The sequence below is a fragment of the Myotis yumanensis genome, unplaced genomic scaffold, assembly GCF_028538775.1.
Source record: "Myotis yumanensis isolate MYYU_CA2020_CCGP unplaced genomic scaffold, mMyoYum1.0.hap1 SCAF_20, whole genome shotgun sequence".
NCBI classification, from domain to species: Eukaryota; Metazoa; Chordata; class Mammalia; order Chiroptera; family Vespertilionidae; genus Myotis; species Myotis yumanensis.
Window position 1 is genome coordinate 6105597 of NW_027223771.1, and position 22229 is coordinate 6127825.

Sequence of the window (22229 nt, forward strand, 5' to 3'; positions counted from 1 at the left end):
CTTAAAATTTTGAAATTCAAAGAAGGAATATTATATATATCTATCATTCACCAAGGGCTTGCTGGAATCCAGATTCATTTCATATTCACCACTTTCTGAAATTGGTACTGTTGATCTCATTATAAAGATATGAAGAGCCTGAAGGAAGATTACGTTTAACACTTTGCCCCACCATCCCACCCCAGCCAGTAATTGCCAAAGGTGCTATTTGAGCTCAGCTGCCTGATTTGGGGCACTTATTTTTTTTTCTTTTTTTAAAATTGATTTCAGAGAGGAAGGGAGAGGCAGAGAGAGATAGAAACATCAATAAGAGAGAATCACTGATCAGCTGCCTCCTACACGCCCCCTACTGGGGATTGAGCCGCAACCTGGGGAATCAAACAGTGACCTCCTGGTTCATAGGTCAATGCTCAACCACTGAGCCACACTGGCCAGACTCACCTTGTGGTTCTTCAAGCAAAGTTCTCATGTTCCTGGAAATATCACTGATCATCTCAGTTCCCCTCCTTCTTCCCTCCTCACCGGAAGTTCCTTCATTCTCTCATGAGGCAGAGCTGCTTCTTTGCTCTCCCACTGGGGTCCCTATCACGTGTGACCTGATATTACAACGTTCCCATCTGTGTCCCGTCTTCTCTGCTAGATCATCAACTCCCCAACTCGCTTCCCTAACACAGAGCATAACCTTTGTCCTTTTATACCAGAGCAGAACACAGCCCTCCGCACAGTAAGGCAGCACCAACTCTTAGAGGAATAAGAGAATTGTGAGGGCCCAAAAGAACATTTGGTGACTGAGTAACATGCTGACTCACTGAATGTGGAGGGAGTTAGTAATCCTGTTGGCTCTGTAAAATGCGGTAATATTTAGGCTCTGCTCAAGGCCTCCACGGGGTCCATGACCTTCACATCTCCACAATTTTCAGGTCTCTCAATCAGGCAACCTCGGTACCAGAGACCCTCCTGAGGGATCAGCCTATCCCAGAACTGAGCATAGAACCCAGGGATATATGCTTAGTGCTTCAGCATCAGGCTGGGTCTGGGGTAGGTCCCTCCCCAACCCTGAGGGTCTGGGCCAGCGACGGAGTGTTCCATCATCTGCCCAGTTCTCTGTCCTGCTCTCCATTTCCTGACCCTGAACATCAGCCTCCTTGGGCTCTGGACTCCCTGGAAGCTCTCTCCTGCCTCCCTGTGCCTCTCCAAAGGCAATAGGTGCATGTAGCGGCCACTGGGCCCTGTGCTGTCGGTCACCTTCCCCTTGCTTGGGCCAGCCCCTAACCTAGGCTTTGGATTTGGGCCACAGGGTGATGCATCTGTCTCTCCAAGAGCGACTCGTGACCTGACTCCATGAGCAGATTATGCACCTGCATCTGACCTGGGCCAACACTTGACTCCAGTCCCCGCAAGCGTGAGGTCGAGTGAAAGTCAGCACTTTGGAGATCACCTGACCAGCATTCAGATTTCCATTAGGTATGTGAGCTCAGAAGAGTTATCTGACCTCCTTGAGCCTCAGAATCCTCAAGTGCAAGAATATGGACATTTATATGTACCCAGAGGGGGATGGTAACAATTAAATAAGCTATTCTGAATTCAGAACCTAGCACAGTGTTGCCATGAAAAGTACGCAAGCCATGTTCTCTTCCCCCCTTGCTCGTTCATCTAATGATTCCTCCCAGCGCCAGTCACAATGGAGTCAAACCTAAGATTTTCTAAAAAGCTTTCATCTGCCTAAAAATATACTCTTAAATATCTAATACTAGCACTAAAGTGAGTTTGGGATTAGATGCAATAAAAGTTGACTGCTCGGACAGCATGGCCCCGTGTTTGAGCGTCGACCTATGAACCAGGAGGTCACGGTTCGATCCCCAGTCAGGGCACATGCCCAGGTTGCGGGCTTGATCCCCAGTGGGGGGTGTGCAGGAGGCAGCCAATCAATGATTTTCATTCATCATTGATGTTTCTATCTCTCTCTCCCTCTCTCTTCCTCTCTGAAACCAATTAATATATATTTTTTTCAAGTTGACTTTTCTGACTAGAAGAAATTCTCCTGTTGGCAGCAAATATTCTATTTAACTTGGCGAGTTAGCAGTCTGATAACCTCCATTCCTAACTTGTGAACTTTGGGGCAGCTAATGTTCAAGACTGAGGAAGCCCGAGGCCTGGGGATGGGGCAGGCAGCAGCGGGAGGGGTGCTCAGGGTTTCAGAGTGGGAGGAGGGGCCTGGGGGAGGACAGACACCTCGTTTACCTGGACCCACCTTGCCCTGATGCAATGGGTAAAAAACAAGACAGAAAACTTTCAACAGATGCTAAGGCTGGCAGCTGGCGAGATGGAGCCAGGGCTCGGTGAAGATCCGTGGCGTGCTCTCCAGGCAGGGGGATGGTGTCAGCGTTAAGCATGAATAATAAAAGGCCTGAGTCTTCTGTGAGCTCTAGAGAGGCAGAGTCTGGAACTGGGCTCTATTTTTAATAGCAATCTTCCCCCAGCCTTGCTCCCCTCTCATATTTAAGGCTGACCTCCAGGGCAAAAATCCGATCCCGCTAAAGTGCGAGAGCCAGACAACTTCTCGCCGATTAGACTTGGGGTTTTTCCTGTTACCGCTCCAGTTAAATGGCTATTGGCAAATAGTATAACCTGCGGGGAACCAAGCGGAGTGGGCAAGAGCCTGGCCGGTTATAATTAGAAATATACATCATCCCCTTTTCCCCAAAGAGCCAGAGAGTGGCATTTAAAGGGACAGTGAACCCTGGCCGGTGTGGCTCAGTGGATAGAGCGTCAGCCTGTGGACCGAAGGGTCCCAGGTTCGATTCCGGTCAAGGGCATGTACCTTGGTGGCGGGCACATCCCCAGTAGGGGGTGTGCAGGAGGCAGCTGATCGATGTTTCTCTCTCATTGATGTTTCTAACTCTCTATCCCTCTTGCTTCCTCTCTGCAAAAAAAAATATTAAAAAATAAATAAAATAAATAAAGGGACAGTGAGGCGCGGTACCTGAGCAGCCTTAACTTGGCAACACTTGAGAGCCACCTTGTAAATGATGGTACATTTTGCAAACATCTCAGAGCTGAATCTAGAGGCAGGTGCATGTCAACAGCAAATTCCATTCCTAAAGATGCAGCCCTCTTAGCTGCAGTTTGTATTGTGCCTGGATGTACTGATGAGAAAGATGATAATCCTGCCACTTAGGAAAAATGAGATTAGTATATTTAAACCTATACATACCTACCACCTGGCCAGTGTGGCTCAGTGGCTGAGTGTTGACCCATGAACCAGGAGGTCACAGTTCCATTCCTGGTCGGGGCACAGGCCTGAATGCTGGGCTCCATTCCCAGTAGGGGGAGTGCAGGAGGCAGTCAATCAATGATTCCCATCATTGATGTTTCTCTCTCTCCCTTCCTCTCTCTGAAATCAATAAAAAAAAATATTAGAAAACAAACAAAACCTACATATATGAAAAGACCTGTTCCTTTCCCCTGGCTCTGCTGAAGGCACCGGAATGTAATTTCCTTATCTATAAACAGCTTAACCCTTCAAAACCTTGCTCTCCATCTTTGCAAAGAGAACATAAAAATAAGGCCTAGGTTAGCATTAGGGTGCTTAATAATGCTCCCTAACTTTCAGCCAATAACATTGGCTTTGGGCCCATCTTGGAGGAAGTCCCCTGAGGTGGAAGTGAGTAGACAAACAGGACATCTCACCATCGCACAGTGAGTCCTGTGGTAGAGCTACACTCCGTCCACAAGGGCCACTCTGGGGCTTAGGGATTAACTCCCAGTTGCCTGGAGCCAGAACCAGAGTGGCGTCCCACAGGAGGAAGAAGAGACAGTCAGATAGAAGGAGCATCACAGAGACAGGTGGTAAGTGGAACAAAAGTAGGCGGCACAAGACCCTGGGGGGGGGGGGGGGGCGGTGCGAGGACACTGATGCGGGGAAAGCCGCCCAAACAGGCCCCCAGCTCTGTCACTCTGCCTGTGGGCTCAGTGGTTGAGCATCGACCTATGAACCAGGAGGTCACGGTTTGATTCCCCGTCAGGACACATGCCCGGGTTGCAGGCTCGATCTCCAGCGTGGGGTGTGCAGGGGGCAGCTGATCGATGATTCTCTCTCATCATTCATGTTTCTATCTCTCGCTCCGTCTCTCTTCCTCTCTGAAATCAATAAAAGTACACTTTAAAAATAAAACACATCAGGGGTCTCCTCCCCCTCAGTCAGGATGCCTGCATGTTCTTGACAAATAATTTCCACTTAGCAAGCCTTTGTATGTCTGGGAAGAGAAATCCTCGTGGAAATTTCATATACACATACTCCTCTACAAGATACACAAAATTGGACCAGGAGGCTCATCGTGCTCAGCGCCTTCTGGGTGGAGGAGCCCATAGTCCCAGCAGAGTTCAAGGGCTTCTATACCAGCTACCACAGACACAGGGCCCTGGACAGGGGCCCTGCATTGCATGTCCCCTCCAGGTAAGGGGCCCTTCTGAAAAGGACACCGATGCCACCGCGGATGCCAGGCAGAGGGTGTGACAATCTGAACTTTTGTTGTGAGAGCTGATCGAGGCCACTGTGTCCTGAGGTAGGGATTCAGGGTATCAGTGACTCTCTTACCTAATTAGAAGGGTCACAAACCCAGCAAATGACCTCATCGCACTTAAACCTGATATTGGGCTCAGACTTGGGAGCTGTTCCCGATTATAATTTCATGCACAGCTTCTGCTGTGACCAGTGGGAAATGAGAATTTGTGACAGGGGCTTATTTTCGATGTCCTTGCCAGTCAGTGGAGATTCAGGACCCTGGGAGATGCGAGGCTGCCATTTTCTTGGAAAATGCAGCTAATAAATATGTAAATCAGACTACCTATATTTATAACCTGGCAGGGATCAGACGTGAGACAACAGCCAAAAAACAGTATGCTACCTATAATGTTAAATGATTTAATATCGCAAAGCCTCACACACTGGAAAAATAGCACGAACAAAACCTTTTTTCCCCAGGTAACTTCTTGGCGAGCAATATTTAACGCCTGTCAATGCCTCCTGTGCGCAAGCTTGGAACTGGAAATGATATATATAGTTTTGCCTTTCCTACACCACCTTGTACTTTCAACTGTGCGTTGTGCTCAAGTCTTTCGAGAAAAAAGCCAAGGTTGCTCTCCTCTGAGAATTACCGCGCTGTCAGACGCCGATTCTTCAACGGTGACCCATCCTCCTAACTTCGTGATTAGGATGCTTGGGAGTACCAGCAACATCCCTCACGCTCTTGCTTCCTTCTTGGGTTGCAGGACCCCCCAAGACGGAAGGAGCCCTCTGAGTCCAAGCTTCGGCCACTCCCCCATTCATCCCGCCATCCGGCCTGCTGAGGTCTGTGTCCCCCGAGATGTATGTTGCCAGGGGAGCTGAGAAAGCAAGGAACTCATTTCCTCCAGAGCCGGGCTTTTCTCTGGGTCACCCAATTAGCCTCCACCAGGACAGTCAGCACCAAGACGTCGCCCACTCTTGGAATCAGCCGGGCTCACTCAGGATCCCCTGAGGAAAGAGCCTCAACAAGACGGAGATGGATCCTCACCTGGACTCCCCCAGCTCCATGACCTGAGCTGGGGTGGTCACTTCCTCGGAGCCTTGCTTTTCTCAGCCACAAAGTGAGATCATGATGCCCACCTTGGGGATGAGAGGCGGTCCCTGAGCTGAGGTGCTAACAGTTGTTGTCTAAATGAGGAGCTCTGCGGACTCAAGGGTCCCAGGTTCGATTCCGGTCAAGGGCATGTACATTGGTTGTGGGCACATCCCCAGTAGGGGGCGTGCAGGAGGCAGCTGATCGATCTCTCTCATCGATGTTTCTAACTCTCTATCCCTCCCTTCTTCTCTGTAAAAAAATCAATAATATATATATATTTTTTAAATTAAATAAGGAGCTTATTTTATTATTTCTTAATACATTTTTTAGTGATTTCAGAGAGAAAAGGAGAGGGAGAGATAGAAACATCAGTGATGAGAGAGAATCACTGATCAGCTGCCTCCTGCACGCCCCCTATGGGGATCAAGCCCACAACCCGGGCATCTGCCCTGAGTGGGAATGGAACTGTGACCTCCTGGCTCAGAGGTCAACGCTCAACCACTGAGCCACACGAGCCGGGCAAAGAATTTATTTTAAATATTGGGTCATACAGATGAGAGGCTTCTTCCTCAAGCAGTAAGCGTTCATCAAATGGTTTATGATTTGTAAGGTCCTTTGATCTGTATTGTCACATTCTTTTGGGGGAGGAAAGCAGCGGGCACCCCTCCCATGCACACAGGCCACGTGGAGTCTCAGAGAGGGGCCCCTGTGTGCATCCCCTTAGTCCTGCTTCTCCCACAGGACTTTCCTAACCTCCCTGATTACCACGTTCACGCTTCAGGGTCTGTCTAAGCCCATTGGAACCTGAGCTTCCCCAGGACAGCGTCTCTCTGCTTATTTCCTGTGCCAGCCCGAGGGCACAGAACAGTGCCTGGCACTTAGCAGACAATCATAATGAGCCGACCAAGCTTATGTCATTAGTGAGTGACAAAGAAAGACTCCAACCTAAGCCTTATATCTCTAAATCCCACCCACCAACTAGCAAGGGGATGATGAGTATTAAAGAGTGAGCTGGCCAGGCCGGTGTGGGTCAGTGGTTGAGCGTCGACCTATGAACCCAGAGGTCACGGTTCCATTCCCGGTCGGGGCACATGCCCAGGTTTCGGGCTTGATCCCCAGCAGGGGGCGTGCAGGAGGCAGCTGATCTCTCATCATTGATGTTTCTATCTCTCCCTCTCCCCTCCTCTCTGAAATCAATAAAAATATATTTTTTTTTAAAAGCTGACACTAACGGGTCTTGGGTTGTGGAGGGGGATTTGATGAGCACGAACAAATATTCTAGGCAGAAGAAACAGCCAGTGAAGTCTTGAGGGTAACGCCAGAAAGAAGGGGGGCCAGTGGGAGGCTGAGGAGAGCGCCAGGGGCCTGGTGATGCTAAGAAATGCCAGCCTTCTAATTCCAAGTTCCTTGTCCGACCCGCACCTCCCACCCCCCTGAGCATTGGCCCGAAGGCCTGCACAGTGACGGAGCGGCCTTAGCTGAAGAGTTGGTAAGCTGGACCATTCGTGTGGGTTTGAACTTGGCCTCTCAGAGGCCCTGACACCCTGCCTTGTTCAGGTCTCAGCACAGGGGCAGCAGCTGTGAACACTGATTGCTACTTGCCTTGGGCTTAGCTACCATTTACCTTCACCCTTGAGGTTTCCTTAGTTACAGTCAAGTGGTCTGACACGTCAGCTATAAGGGTTTCTTTCAGTTTCTTAGATTGCATGTCTATGAGCTCTATCTTCTAAATGCGTAGGGAAGTGCCTGGCACAACAGAAAAGGAAATGGTTTAGTATCCCTGTTGCTGGGACACAGACACCATCAGGACTGGGGGTGGGGGAGAGGGAGAAGGGGTCCCCGCACCCTGGGTGTGCATATACTCGGGTTCAAACCTCAGCTCTTTCCCTTTCACCCTAACCTTCACCTCAGGCTTTCTGGAGAGAAAAAGATGGAGAGGAAAAGAACAGCGCCTGCTTCAAGTTGAAGTCCTTGAGAGGTTAAAAGAAAATTACTGAGCAGAGTAGCTGGCCCTTAGGAAGCACTCAATTGCCGTCAAATAGCATTCAGATTATTATTGTTAGCATGGTGACTCCCAGCAGGAAAGGGGGTGGGGGAGGTGGAAGAGGATATAGAGGGGATGAATGGTGATGGAGGGAGACTTGAGCTGGGGTGGTGAATACACGATACAGTATACAGGCGATGGAGTATAGTACTGTACACCTGAAACCTGTGTTATTTTATTAACCAACGTCACCCCAATCGATTCAATAGCAATACTGCTATTGCTACATTAAAGCCTGCTGCCGTAGAGGCACGCTTGTAGACTTCGAGGTGACAAAGTACGTTTGCATATTCTTTGTGGGTAAGTAATTAGTGGCTGTGTTGTTAATTAACTCTCTCTAGCAAAGGGGGACCTTGAAGAACTCTGTGCTTAAGCAGCCGATTGCAATACAATAAGCTCTATTATATGGAGGCTCTGGTTGGGGGCTCCCTGCCTGCCACGCAGAGGAAACAGAAGTTAGAGAGCTAGAGGTTCACCACTCCCCTCCTTGTTAATTAGAAAGCACTAAGAAGATGAAACGCGTAATAAGGCTCTGCAGTAGTTAGGCGTGATTCCAGTGATGTGTGCCTGGGGACTCTCCATCATTACTCCTCCATCAGAGCGGTGCTATTAAAAAGTAGCATGTCAAAAAAAAAAAAAAAAAAGCCCAGCTGGTGTTGCTCGGTGATTGATGTCGACCTATGAATCAGGAGGTCAGGGTTCGATTCCTGGTCAGGGCACATACCCGGGGTTGCGGGCTCCGTCCCCAGTAGGGGGCATGCAGGAGGCAGCCAATCAATGATTCTCTCTCATCACTGATGTTTCTATCTTCTCTACCCCTCTCCCTTCCTCTCTGAAATCAATACAAATATATTTTTAAAAATCTTCAAAGTCAAGCAGGCTCTGTGAAATCAGGAATAAGAATGTGTAGAGGGGGTAATGCTGTTGCCCTGAATGTTAAGGGTCTATAATACAGATTCTGTACCACAGGGTCATGCCCTGAAGACACAGTCCATTGACAGCCATGCAATCCATAGAGAATTACCCCACATGGCACCTGCTATGATAAAGCAGCACGGAGTGCCACTAGGATGGAGAGAAAGGTGCGTATCAGACTCCTCGGGGGGATTAGAGAAAGATTTTCCCATGAGGTATTGCATGAGTAGGGGTTCACCTATTAGACAAGGTTGGGAAAGGCTGGCAGAAGGTGGCCATCATGTCCAGGGATGGGAAACCGCCACTGAGAAGTGTATCAATGTGTGGGGAAGGCAGGCAGTTTCCTGGCAGAAAGCCTATTTGGCTCATGGTTTCCAGTGTTTTGCAAGAGGTTTAGCACCAAGGTATGTCCTCATACAGTCCACTGTGGGAACCAGCTCTTCTTCCCCCCATTCCATCCGTACCCACAGGAAGTGTCAACTAAAGTGGAAAGCAGTGCCAGGGAGTAAAATCCCAACCGTCAGTATCCCAGACCCAGTCACTGTGGATGTGGGGCCACAGCAAGGAATCCTGGCCTGGTGTCCACTAGCCACCAGTGTGAGATGGGAGCATCATTCGACCTGTAGTGCCCACAGGGTTACCGTAGCAGTACTTCCATCAGAAAGCACGACCAGCCTGGCTGGTGTGGCTCAGTGGTTGAGCATCGACCCATGAACCAAGAGGTCACTGGTTCGATTCCTAGGCAAAGCACATGCCCGGGTTGTGGGCTGGATCCCCAGTAGGGGTTGTGCAGGAGGCAGCCAATCAATGATGTTTCTCTCATCGACGTTTCTATCGCTCTCTCCCTCTTCCTTCCTTTTTCTGTAAAAATCAATAAAAATAAAAATAAACATTTTTTTTTAAAGAAAAGAAAGAAAGCACGACCAGCCCACTGTGATGGTGGTGTGAGCCCACTCACACCAGCAGACCGACCTCTTGTAAACATACCTATCAATTTAATTTGCCTTTTATGTCCTTCTTTATATTGGGGTAATAATCATGCCCGCCATAGGGTTGCTGGGAGGATAAAAGGGGTTAATACATATAAAGTATTTAGAAGAATGGCCGGTTTATCTGTTGGAACCTCCAGAAAATGAGTTGCTGCTATTGTAACTCTCCTCAACCTGGTCTCCTTTTCTCCCCCGGCTGGCTGAGGAGAATGGAATAGCACTGAGCAGAGCAGGGAGTAACTAGAAAAAAGCTACGGAAGGGCGTAAACTCCTGAAATACAGGCCGTCTAGCGAGACGGAGTGCTGATGCGTGCGTCATCGAGCTGCCTGTGACACCGTTCAAGTTTCCTATAAAAACACCAGTTGTGCTTTTACCATGCTGGCCTGACTTATCTCACTTGCCCTTTCCAAAATGCATCGCACTTGTAGAACTTCTTAGACACCAAACACTCTGTGGTCATAAAACATGAGGGCATCGATAAGGGCTTTAACCCAGAAAAGAAACAATCCATGTGAAGCTCAGTATTAAATAGGAGCCTTGATATTGAAGATAAGGAAGGAAAGAGGCTGAAACTGTGTCAAAATAATGGGTTTAACCAAAACAGAAACCACATGAGGAGGCAGATTATAGTGGTGCCGAAGTTGAACTGTATTACAGACAGAGAGAAAGGGAGTTTCATGACAATGAGGGGAAGGATTTGCTGACGAGGCGGGGGAAGCAGGAGGAAGCAGCAGATGCGTGTAAGTGAGGACTGAAATTTTCAAAGTCATTTGAGGGTGTGTTAGAAGGAAGCCACTGATTTCCTAGACCTCAAACTGGGAGGAATTTGAAACACCATTCAGGCAAACAGGGAAAAGCACAGATGAGACCAAATTGGAGGCAGCAGTCGACTCACAAGTGAGGTTCAAGGGTGAGGGGCTGGCAGATAAATTCCCATAGAAAGCCAGTCCTGAAAAGTCAAAGACAAGGGCATATTGGGGATGAAGGAAGATGGCTTTAAGGATAGATGAGCCCTAGCCAGTTTTGCTCAGTGGATAGGGCGTCGTCAACCTTCGGACTGAAGGGTCTCTGGTTCAGTTTCCATCAAGGGCACGTGCCCAGATTGCAGGCTCGATCCCCACTACGGGGCGTGCAGGAGGCAGCCGATCAACGATTCTCTCTCATCATTGATGTTTCTATCCCTCTTTCCCTCTCCCTTCCTCTCTGAAAATCAATAAAAATATATATATATATATTTTAAAAAGGAATAGATGAAAGGAAAAAGTGTGTGATGGGAAGGAGGATCTCTCAAAACAATTTCATGAAAAGAACTCCCTGAGAAATAATGGTTCCATTCAACCATCCTTACAGAGTGCGTGATGGGCCATATGCTGACGTGCAGCCGGACAGCAACCACCATAATCATCATGGTTGACCTCTATTTGCCACGTCTAGTGGTGCTCAGTGGAAAGTGTCTATTTTCCATGCTTTTACAGGAGATAGCTTATTTGATTCTCACAACAGCCCCCCTGGGATATGAGGGAAGATATTGTTATTTTAATCTCACACACCAGGAATTGCAAGCCCGGGGCAGGGAGTGAATGGCCCATTTGGCACAGGGGCCAGATGCACAGTAGGCCTGGGCACCCAGCCTCCTAACTCCCGCTCCCAAACCAACAAAAAGCTGCCCCATAACTGGTTACCATTTTTCTAAACCCAGGGCATTTCCTCTGATCGTTATAAATCCATATTTCTATTATTTGCTTCTGGAACATTATTCTTCTAAGAAGCCTGAGGCATTTTACACATTTTAAATTCTGATTCATTCAGTCCTTCTTGGGAGATAGAGAATGACACCTAATTCCCAAGTGGCAGGAGTTTAATGGAAAAACAGAAAGACAGCGATTCACATTTCTTTACTTAAAAAACCGTCTGACCTCCTGGTAGGAAAGTAAATGGAAATTAGTAATGAAATGAGGTTAAAACTAATGATGAAATCTGAACATAATGAGAGGCCCAAGGAAGAACGAAAATATTTGTGTTCAAAGCCATGTGTCCAAAGGGTCCCAAGGCCAAGAACATGAAAGTGAGGCTGGCCACACAGAGCAGTGAAAGAGACAGGTTTGGAACAATGTCAAGGTTTGGACGTAATCCCGGAAAATCTGTGCTCACAACATGGCTCGTTTGCCTTCTTTTTTTAATTGCATGTTTCATGCCACGGGGTAGAAATTAATTAATTTGGTTTGTCAGAAGTTCATAGTTTCAGTGTCTTCTGATGGTAACTTCCCAAACAGATGTGTTTGCTTTCACAGGTTTGGTCTGTACTTTTAAAGAAGAACTAGATCTCTTTTTTTAAAAATATATTTTATTGATTTTTTACAGAGAGGAAGGGAGAGAGATAGAGAGTTAGAAACATCGATGAGAGAGAAACATCGATCAGCTGCCTCCTGCACATCTCCCACTGGGGATGTGCCCGCAACCCAGGTACATGCCCTTGACCAGAATCGAACCTGGGACCCTTCAGTCCGCAAGCCGACGCTCTATCCACTGAGCCAAACCGGTTTCGGCAAGAAGAACTAGATCTTATTCTGAAAAGGAAGTAACATGCACAGAAACATAAAATTCCTTCTTTTTCTGAAGATGCCTATCTGTGACTGACTTTGGTGTTTCCACAGCATAGCAGCAACGTGGATCACTGCTTCCTGTCCTTATCCCTTCCACTCAGCCTCACTCCTTCAGGACCCGAGTCCTGTCTTCTCCCCTGGCATGTGCAGCAGGGTCTCCTCTCTCATCCGTTCTCCACGTGGCCACCAAGATGCTAGTTCTAAATGCAGCTCTGATCGTATCATTTCTTTCCTCAAAATATCTCAGCGGTGCCTCATGACCTTCAGGGTCCTTCACTTTCTCACACTGCCCTCATGTGCTTCATGTCACTGGACACGTCAAGTTGTCTGACTGACGCACTCTTAGCTTTCGTCTTATTTTCTTAGGCCTCTGAACTCCTACACACCCCACCTAATAGATCTGACAGGATCTGGAGAGCCCGGATCTGAAGACAGACACTTAGCACGGCCACGTTGGGGACCATTTTCCTGCAAGTACCTATGAGCGTCCAACTCGACTCCCCAGGGTTGTGGAAGTGACACGATTCGCACCGCAGTAACAAGGACACGCTCTTGCACACGGAGTATTCTTTGAGGTTAGACAGAGCTCAGCTTCAGGAGAACACAGAGCTTAAATTGACTCAGGGGAGTGTGTGGGGGGGGGGGGGGCAATGATCAGAACAGCACACCAGGCACCAAGGGCTCTGCGACGGCTCAAGCTCCATTTAGGCACGAATGGTGGCTACATAGCTACACTGTGCTCACTGCCACAGAAGGTAATTTTGCAGCACTGGTTAATCACAGAAGTCGGCTGCAGAATGGCAAGCTTTCAGTTCCAAGTTTTCACTTTTTCCCTTTAAAACATGATTCCGCTCTCTTCTCTCTTCAACTTATAGTGACGGGAGTTGAGAGAGGAGCAAGGATAAAATTCTACCTCGCGTCGCTAGGAAGCATCACCTTTGCCACCTAAAACATACACTGGGCCAGAAAGCGCTGAGCAGGCTCTAAAAGTTGACACTATCGCTCTGTAACTATGGTGAGAGGACTCCGCTAGAACAAGATAAATATTAGCAGTGTGATGGCAGCTTCTTACTCCAAACACTCTGCACTGGTGTCTCAAGTCGTGTAATACATACATTAATTCAACTGGTGTGTATTTAACAACTGATATGCAAGTGAACATTTATGAAACAATGCAAATGTATGAAATGATGTAAAGCTTCTAAAGGCAGATAATCAATGAGAACAACACTGTAACAGCTCAGCTAGAGCTGCCCAAGAATAGAACAAGGATAATAAAGATAACAGTTGCCCAGCTGGCGAGGCTCAATGGTTGAGCATCACTGAGGAACCAGGAGGTCATGGTTTGATTCCTGGTCAAGGCACATGCCTGGGTTGTGGGCTTGATCCCCAGTGTGGGACATGCAGGAGGCAGCAGATCAATGATTCTCTCTCATCATGGATGTTTCTGTCTCTCTCTCCCTCTTCCTTCCTCTCCAAAATCAATAAAAATATATTTTAAAAAATAAAAAAATCTTTAAAAAAATGTGTGTGATAAAAGGATGTCACCAGAGGTGCTGATAAATTCTGTCACTCCTTTTCTTAAGGACGTTGCAGACACAACCAGAGTGAACCTTGGAGGTACACTGTAAACTCCCATCAACCATGAAAAATGACACTTGGCCTAGACAATGGAGAAAGCACCGGCCCTTCCTGGGCTGGCAAAGCTGGGGGAGCGGCCTGGTGTGGACTGTCCTCCCCTGGGATGGGGATGCAGCCCGGGAATCACTTAGGGCAGTGGTCGGCAAACTGCGGCTCGCGAGCCACATGCGGCTCTTTGGCCCCTGGAGTGTGGCTCTTCCACAAAATACCACGTGCGGGTGCGCACGTACAGTGCGATTGAAACTTCGTGGCCCATGCGCAGAAGTCGGTATTTTGTGGAAGAGCCACACTCAAGGGGCCAAAGAGCCGCATGTAGCTCGAGAGCCGAAGTTTGCCGACCACTGATTTAGGGGATGTGGACTCCCATGAGAACCCCTCAGGCGCGATGGTCTCTCAGAGCAACTCGCCAAATTAGCCCCAGGAAAGCATTTCCTCCCAGTTTCTCATTCCTTGGCAGGAATTTGGAATCAACTTTTCCTCTTTTGCTCCTGATGCCCAAACACCAAGACTGATTTTCATGACCATGTGTGACATTTACCTCTCAGTGGAGGCAGCTGCTTTCTGGGATTCAGGGGAAAAAATCACAACAAAACCTCATATTTCGGTGGCTATATGTAGGCCAGGTCTTAGCTTTCATAGGCCCATCTGCCTCCAGGACTGAATCTTATCTGATCATTTCCATGGCAACAGCGGTGGGATTAGAATAGGATGTGGGTTTAGGAAGAGTCTCTGGAATTCAGTCCCCCACAAGTGAGGATTATTTAACTATACACTTGTGTTACCATGGAAACGCAAATTTACAAATCAGGCAGGATTTTTGTAGCTCAGTAGCCACAGCATTATATTCTTAGGGCTGCATCAAATCCCCCAATGCTATCTCCTCTCCCACTAAGGGGCAGGTACCCCACCCGACACAATTTAATTATTCCTCAGATACTTTCTGTTTTAAATTTTTTTAAATTATTTTTTCCTAGTTGACTTCAGAGAGAGGAAGGAAGAGGGACAGAAACATCAATGATGAGAGAGAATCATTGATCGGCTGCCTCCTGCATGCCCCCTGCTGAGGATCGAGCCCACAACCTGGGCATGTGCCCTGACCAGAAATGAAACCATGACCTCTTGGTTCATAGGTTGATGCTCAACCACTGAGCCACACCGGCCCGGCTCTTTTAATTTTTGAAGCAGACATATGGATAGACTAAGACTAGAACTCAAATAATTGTCCTTTAAAACTTTTCTATTTTATTTTTCTGCTCTGCAAAATGGCTAGTTTCAGTCTCTGTATTGTTGGGGTTTTTGAGAAGTGAATACGCTAATTCTTATTAAGGGCCTGGCAGAGTGTGTGAGCCCAGTAAATACTTAATACAAGTGTAGCCACCATGATTCTTATTTTGTCCCATTCGGAATGGTACCTGTCAGAGTTGGGGCAGGCTGACAGGGAAAACACCCCAACAAGCTTGCAGCCCTGGGCTCTGTTGGGCCTGCGGGGTGTTGCACCCTCGCCCCTGCCTGGCAGCAAGCAGCCTCACTGAGAGGCAGCCACCCTGCGCCCTAGGTGTGAGGTCCCCTGCAGGCTCGGTCTCCCTGGCCTGCTGTGCACACGCAGGTCCCTGTCACCCTAAACCAACACCCCCTCACTTTATAGCTGCTGCCTCCTACCCTACCCACGAACTGCCCCTTCCTACTTATCAGTGTCAGAGCTGAGCCTCCACCCTGCATTTTTAGGACAGAGACCTGAGCCTAACCTGATCAAAAGCTTAAACACAGGGAGTGCTTTCTCTTCATCTGATGTCACTTCCGGGCCACTTATGTTAATGAAGCATCGTGACCAACTATCAGGACTGCTCCAGGGAGGGCTGGGATGTGACCCTGAGGGCAGGTCATGTGATGCAGCAGAGGGTCATACACCTGGGTGTGATCTGATAGTGTAAGTGAGGGCAGCCTCAGTACACTGGGGTTTTTCTATGTCTGTTCAGTCCTTTCTTTTTTTTTTTTTATTAAACCTCACTTGAGGATATTTCCCCATTATTATTATTATTATTATTATTATTAGAGAGAGAGTAGAAGGGAAGGGGAGAGACAGAGAGAGAGAAACATCGATGTGAGAGACACATTGATTGGTTACCTCCGCACATGCCCTGACCAGGTTGGGGATGGAGCCTGCAACCAATGTATGTGCCCTTGACCAGAATCAAACCCGGGCCCTTCAGGGGCCGAGGCCCTATCCTCTGAGCCAAACTTGCCAGTGCTATTCAGTCCTTTCTTCAGAATGACATCCCTACCTCACAGCTGAAACCACATGCCTTTTAGCTGTACCAGAGCATCTTCGAGAAAGCGAAAAATGCTCACAGTATTATTCTCGCCATATTTTCATGGGCTCCCTGCAAATTCAAAATCAGCTATGTAGTATCTGCCCAACTTCACGCCCTTTCCCACTGCTCCACACACACAAGCACTCAGAGCCCCACTCCTGGGGACACTGCCTTCTGCCACCACCACCCCGCCAGCCACTTAAGCCTGTGCAGGGCCAGGAGCTGGCAGAGGCTGTGACTTTTCTCAAGGAGAAGCAGGAATACAAGGGAGGACTGGGATCATCCATCAGAGAATCAGAGGCAGAACATGAGCTGACAGGGCCCTTTCTCAGACAAGACAATAATCGGTCATTTGCATGTTGATTGAGTCTCTGGGGCATGTCTTGGAGGCGTGGCTGTGAGAACTTCAGAGACCAGAGAGGAGCCAGCGCCTCCCGTGAAGAGGGCGAGTGCTCAGAAGAAAACAGGTCATTACCACGTTGGTCCAGGGCTGAGCCGGGCAGTGCTGGAGCGCGGGCAGGGCTTCAGGCGGAGAGAGGATGAAACATGTAACACTCGCACATCCCCAGAGGTCTGCATGGTACCTGCAGCACTATTTCGAAGGGCAGCCTGGTCACATATGTCCACATCCAAAGACACATGACTTTAACCGATAAACACTGCCTAGTGATTATCCTGCACCAACACACAAAGATGTTTCTCGTGGTATAGTTTGTCATAGCAAAACAGATCAAATAAAAATCGCCCACATCTGGAGACAATTTAAATATCTCTTAATAGGGAACGGATTATATAAATACGGCATAAATATTCAACGAACACGACGCTGCCGTTAAATAGATGTGATTGGTCTATATGTGCAAACACAAGAAGATCTCCAAATACACCACGAAATGAGACAAACAAGATGTAGAATAGAGTGTGGTCCAATCTGTGTAAAAATACAGGCACCATATGGATGCAGGCTACGAATGTGTAAGCGGTTTCTAAAGGAAACTGTGGACAACAGTTACTTCTCAGTTACTGTAACTCTTACACTGTGCACAGGTATTCCTTCTTAATAAAAATAAGTCTATTAGAAAATAACAGGAGGGCTTGCACTGGTGCAGGAGACCAACAAAAGGCTGGGCGGAGAGAGAGAGAGAAAAGAAGAGAGAGAAACAAGGAAGGACCTTAATTGGCAGGAGTGAAATGATCTCTTTAGGATCTTTGAAAAAAAAAAAACACACACACATTTTTTAACAGCTTGGTTGACATCTAATTTACATGCCATAAAATTCCATACTATTTAAAGTGTAGCATTCCATGGTTTTGAAATATATTTAGAGGACCATGCAATCATCACCATACTCACCTCAAGAGAAACCCTTTTCCCATTGGCCGTCACACCTCACTCCCCACACCTGCACCCCTATCCCTTGGCAAACACTCATTTGCTGTCCGTCTCTACAGATTCGCCAGTTCTGGCTGTTTTTATGGAATTGTACAATATGCGGTCTTTTGTGACTGGCTCCTTGCAGCTAGCAGAGGGCTTTCAAGCACAAGATGTAACTTCTGATGATCCCGGAGTGTGCACTGTGGCCCACTAGCCCCGGGAAATTCTCCTCTGAAAGGAAGACGATGGTCCTCCTGTCAGTTGGGATGTCAGTTGGGACAGGCTGCATCTCTGCATGCATCATGGAGACCAGAGACTCTGAGAGCTGCCCCTGCAAAGGTGCGTCTCAGCTTTGCTGAAGTCAGCAATTCCTTCGTATTCTGGTCCCAGTCCAGGCTGGGGAGTCCCTTCTCTGTGTGGAGGGAGGACGGAGACGAGGGATTCCCAGCAGGTTGTGGAGATGACATTGGAAAGGCGAGGTAAACCCATTGATCATGCACTAAGATGATTTGATGTCAATAATTTTCCTAATGAAGGCAAGTTTTGAAGATCCTGTGGGTGTTGGCTGCCTCGTAATATTCCTAAGCTGAGCACTTTTGGGCTCAGTGAACACACTGCTTCCTCCCTGCATGGAGCCCGTGGAACTTCAGGGGCTCACAAAGTGTTCTACCAACATCTTCACAGGGACGGCTCCTAGACAATTGCTGGAAAGTGTTTGGAACCCAAGCCAAGTCTTTTGCATCCCTTGGCTGAACAAACTAGGGATAGGAGCTCTCTGTCAATCCTGTGCACTGTGCAAAGAAATTCATTAAAATGCCAGTCAGCTTGTCTCTTGGCTGAGGTGTTTCAAGGTGGTGCACCTGAGACCCCGGGGAGGAATCCTTTCGTCTAGACTGGTGGTTCTCAACCTTCCTAATGCCGCGACCCTTTAATACAGCTCCTCATGTTGTGGTGACCCCCAATTTCATTGTTACAAATTGAACATAATTAAAGCATAGTGATTCATCACAAAAACAATATGTAATTATATATGTGTTTTCTGATGGTCTTAGGTGACCCCTGTGAAAGGGTCGTTTGACCCCCCCAAAAGGGTCGTGACCCACAGGTTGAGAACTGCTGGTCTAGATCTAAAATAATTAAAGGCCTGGGCTGGTTTTGCTCAGTGGATAGAGTGTCGGCCTGCAGACTGAAGGGTCCTGGGTTCGATTCCAGTCAAGGGCACATGCCGGGATTGCAGGCTCGATCCCCAGTAGGGGGCGTGCAGGAGGCAGTCAATCATTGATTCTCTCTCATCATTGATGTTTCTATCTCTCCCTCCCTCACCCTTCCTCTCTGAAATCAATAAAAATAGATTTAAAAAATAAGATAATTAAAGCATTGAGCTTGAAATTGTCCCTGCAGTTGGGTCAATGGAATGTCTTTCTTGGGCGCAGTGTCGCAGGCTGCACCTGCTAGAGATGTAGGCCAGGGAACAGACAGACTGCCGCCCACTGGGCTCTCCTGTTTGGTCATTTCCCTTGGTGCAGAGTAGTTCAAGGGCATATCTTATCCTCCCTTTTGCCCTGTTTATGCCTAATATTCTGTTACAGCCACGATTCATGCTCTGCCACTGATGAGCTATGAGAGCTTGAATCTGAGATCTCTGAGCCTTCTTGGTCTCATTGATAAAATGGACCTAAAGCTGTTCTGAGAATTAAATAAGAGAATGCATCTAGAGCACCTAGCAATGGTCTGTTAACACAGTGAGCCTTAAACAAACAATAGTTATTATTAATCACTAGTATTGTTATTCCACCAGTGTCTGTTGACATGGAGTAAATCCTAGCAGAAATTGGAGACTAATATACTCTAATGCTTATTCTTTTTTAAATATGTTTTTATTGATTTCAGAGAGGAAGGAAAGGCAGAGATAGGAACATCAATGATAAGACAGAATCATTGATTGGCTGCCTCCTGCATGCCTCACACTGGGGATCGAGCCTGCAACCTGGGCATGTGCCCTGACCGAGAAACAAACTGTGACCTTCTGGTTCATAAGCCGATGCTCAACCATTGAGCCACACCAGCCAGGCTCAAGTTTATTCTTTAGAGAAACAATGGCAAAGGGCAGGAAGTGGGCCGTTTGTCAGGTCCCGTTGGCCAGCTTAGAGGCATCGATATGTGAACATTTACTGAGCACCTGCTATACGCCAGGTACTTTCCTAAATATTGTGGGTGCAGCAATGAGCAAAACAGGCAAAAAATTACTGCTCTCATAAACCTTTCGATCTAGTGGGGAAGGAAGGACAATCAAACGTGAGTAAGCAAAGCATCCAGTATGCCAGATGGTGGTAAGTACTATGCTGAGAAACAATGCCACGATGCGGGGGGATGCATGCTCCAGTTTGGGGGAGAGCTTGCAGTTTCAAACAGGGTGGTCAGCGCCAAAAAAGCTCTCTGTGAAAGCGAGGCGGGATGTGTGCACATTCACAGGGTCTTCTGCTTGGGCCCTACCCTCAAAGCAGAGAGTAGGAGCCAGAAGGTGAGTAACTGGCAACACTCCCGGGCAGTGTCCTTGGGAGCGGATGTCCCCCACTTGAGTATTTTTGTTGTCACGGTGGGTTGGTCCCTTTGGAACAGGACTGTCACAGGCAAGCCACCCAAGCATGTCTGTGACCTGCTGCCGTCTGGACCGCACTAGGAGACAGAGATCCAAGTAACCGAGCCAGGGGCAGCGGGGGAGCCGCCAGGCACAGGCAGCTAGGGAACCTTCTCCTGTGCCAGAAATCGCTCTTCTCTCCTCACACAGAGTCCCGGCAAAGCAGGAAATGATATTCGGTGATATGTCCTGACAGCAGCAATGACAGAGGAACAGACTGGTCTCCGGTGGGACTTTTATTCTTGGTGGGACTTTTATTCCCCGAGGATTTCCCCTTCTGGGTGGAGAAAATCGTAATGCCGAGGAGATGGCGCTGTGATGCCTCGCTTTCTGGACTCACATACAGAAGTGGCTCCATCCACTGAGGAAACAGCTTTACAACATTCAAAACTGCCTTCTCAAGGCAGGGGAGGGGGGGTAAGAGATCAACCAAAGGACGTGTATGCATGCGTATGAGCATAACCAATGGACACAGACACTGGGGCGGTGGGGGCTTGTCCTGGGGGGTGGGAGTGCCGGGGGGGGCGGTAATTGCGGGGGGGGGGGGGGGATCAAGACATATGTTAATACTTTAAACAATAAAAAAAAAACTGCTTCTCTGCCCAAGGTATGAAGAAATAAAATGTTACTCAAAGCTGTGATCTCCTCAGGGAGATAAACGCTTAGCTGATACCTATCTCTTCCGCAGAAGTAGGTTAATTTTTTCCTGACTTATCGAGGGGAACTATCTCTTAGGTTCTTCTACGAGGTACCAGATCGAAACTTAACACAGATATCACTTAGGAATTAATTTAGCTGTGAGCAGCAGAACACCCAGTTTCCAGTGAACTACATGATAAATGCCTTTAATTATGTAAAGGTAGACAGTCCGGGGCCAGGGTGAGACACAGTAATGGTGTCAAGAACCCTAACTCTTTATGTTTCTGCTTTTGCCATCCTCAACCTGTTGAGTTTCTCAGTCCTCAGACCTTTCGTCTCTTGTTCACAAAACATGTCAATCAGTATCTGTGGCAGGAAGAAGGAAAATGGACAGCCCAGCTTCATCTCTCCTTTTTTAAAAAAATATATTTTTTATTGATTTCAGAGAGGAAGGGAGGGGGAGAGATAGAAACATCAATGATGAGAGAATCATTGATCGGCTGCCTCCTGCACACCCCCTACTGGGGATCGAGCCTGCAACCCAGGCATGTGCTCTGACTGGGAATTGAATGGTGACCTCCTGGTTCATAGGTTGAGGCTCGACCACTGAGCCATACCAGCCGGCCATAAACATTCTTATTCTCTACTCATCTGATCTATTGATTGTTTTTCTTAACCTTTTTAAGAAAACTTGGGGGAGCATTTGAAATTCTCTACAGGAAGTTTGAGAAATAACAATTTGTCTTCATGCATATCACATCAGAAAATTTGCATGTGGACACTCAGAGATAAAGTTTGCACTTTTATGACATTTTTGGAAAATACAGTGAGTGGCATTTTAAAAACTGATTACAGTCTGTACCAATTTTGGCTGTCTCCTTCTTCCTAAAACACCTTAACTGTACAAGAGAAATGTTTATTAATTGTTGCCCATCTTGCATCAGAAAAGGGATTTGCTGTCTTCTTCTGAGCCTCTCGTAGAGTACACAGTCAGTATGTCAATGCTTTCTTAAATGCCCACTGTGTACACAACCTTTGCTAGGCATTGTGGGAAGGTATGAATCAAGCAGAAGAAATTGCCTGTGCTCAGAGAAATTATCCTATATAATAACAGCATAATATGCAAATCAACCGAACGGCAGAACAACCAGTCGGCAGGGGGCGGGGCCGGTGAATAGTCGGCAGGAAGTGGGCCTAAGCCATCAGTAGAACATCCCCTGAGGGCTCCCCGACTGTGAGAGGGCACAGGCCAGGCTGAGGGACGCCCCCCCTCATGCACCAGGCCTCTAGTTTTATAATAATAGAGACAGGATCAGCCCAAACAAATAGGAAGAAACAGCAGCATTCATGCAGCAAGGGCACTGAAGTGAGAATCAGGAGAACCAGACTTGGTCTCAAGTGTCTCTCAGCTTTAAGAAAACACTGCGTTTCTGCCTCCTGGTTTCCTCACCTATAAACTATGTATTCTT